Genomic DNA, 1,746 nt, shown 5'->3' on the forward strand with positions numbered 1-1,746 from the left:
TACGTCACTTCCACTTCGTCTTGTCCACCGAATAGATGCAAGGATGGAGTTGCTCTCCCTTTTGCAATTAATTTTTCACTATTTTTTCTGTGCTCAGTGTCGTCTGTTCCCCTCCCCTCCCATCCAGTGCAAGATGTCGTGCCTCTATTTAATCTTCTCCCCTCCCCGTCATCTCCTCTGCCCCCTTTCTTCTCTTCCTTGATCCTCTCCACATGCTATTTGTGCGTCCGTCCGTCTGCGTGTCGTGCAGATAGACATCACATCCCTCCCCTCCCATGTACAGCATCCACATCTCGACAGAGCCAACTCTCCTCCCGGGCCCGTCCTTCCTCAATACCATGACACTGCTGTCTATCTGCACGACTTCATCGAGGTTAGGTATCCTCACGGGCATGTTCCTGAGTTGTGGAGTGATACTGGCCGGGAGGTATCCCAAATCAACAGCAACTGATGATTAATTACTCAAAAGAGAGTCGATAAAATTTGAGCCATCATTCTGCTTCACGATGATTCATGGTAAGCCTGTAGGTTGCCATAGCCTTTGCACATGCTTTTCTCGGTTCAGATATGTTTGCTCAGTTCATTTTCTACCTTCAGTCATATATATAGGCAAGCTATTATGTAAACTAAATTACACTACATACACTTTTGTCTGTGAACATGAATTAGATTTCCATGGACATTGCAGTTGAATTCGGCAGCTAATATTTCTATCTTCATCTCATTTGCTGTCATAATTAGTTGATATTTCGCCTTCAAATGTACTGGTTCTTAGTGTATAGTTGATGTATTGGATTTATTGCTAATAGATGGAAGTTATTTGTCTTGCCTTTACCGTAATATAATTCTGGCATGGAAAGCAGTCCTCGGTGAGCTCTCAAAATCTTTCCTGTAGGCCGATGATGAATGGCGTCACTACAGATTGGGGGATTCACACGTGGATATCATTGAAGCTAATAGATTGATATTGATTTATTTCTGATGGCGTCTTAGTCACTTTATGCAAATATTTTTAGGTTGGTGTGTGGTGAGAGTATCACTACTACATTAATTTTTCTATAATGTCACATCATGTTGTAAGCTGAAAGTGCATATAATTTATCACTTCGTGTTCTGTTTGTTTTCCGACTTGCACACTATGCTTCTCATTTCAGTATATTTTGAACAAGGTAAACTAATAAACATATTCGATAGTCGAGGAGTTATACTAAGACTTTATTTTTATTTTTTGATTGCTCAAGCGAATGAACTATTCAAATGTGACACAGTAATCTCATTCAACATTGATGCAATCTCGAAGAACTTATCAAAACATTCCACAGCAACGCGTGGGGTATCTTCTAGTTAGTCAAGTATTTGGGTCTTTGGAGAAGTATAATACCGCCGGCCAGGGCGCCGGTATACGGGTATTTGGAACTGAGGCGCGGACGTTTAGATATATTTACGAATCGACGAGACGTTAATGGAAACTGCTCCGGACCTCTACATCTGCAAGGTTAGCTAGCTACATGATCTAGCTACATGATCAAATACGTAGACTGATGCATGTATGTAATCAGCTAGTATACGTGTGTGCGAGCATGCATGCATGCATGGTACGTGAAGCAACCGACGAGTGCATGCATGTAGGAATAACTCTAAATGTACGTGTAACTTGCACTAAAAAAAATTCTAACTGGACTTAGCTTTCTCAAAGCGACAAGCACAAAAACACGTCAAACAACATAGACTAGAGGGACGGCTAGA

The 1,746-nt window shown here is 41.4% G+C and overlaps 1 long non-coding RNA gene across 1 annotated transcript; it reads left to right on the plus strand.

Annotated features, from left to right (window-relative positions):
• The first annotated feature begins 234 nt into the window (after positions 1–234).
• LOC125556616 lies at positions 235–1,125 on the plus strand. Its single transcript, XR_007305150.1, has 2 exons — positions 235–516; positions 896–1,125. It is a non-coding gene; the product is annotated as an uncharacterized LOC125556616 (long non-coding RNA).
• Positions 1,126–1,746: the final 621 nt, after the last annotated feature.

The sequence above is a fragment of the Triticum urartu genome, chromosome 5, assembly GCF_003073215.2.
Source record: "Triticum urartu cultivar G1812 chromosome 5, Tu2.1, whole genome shotgun sequence".
Classification (NCBI taxonomy): Eukaryota; Viridiplantae; Streptophyta; class Magnoliopsida; order Poales; family Poaceae; genus Triticum; species Triticum urartu.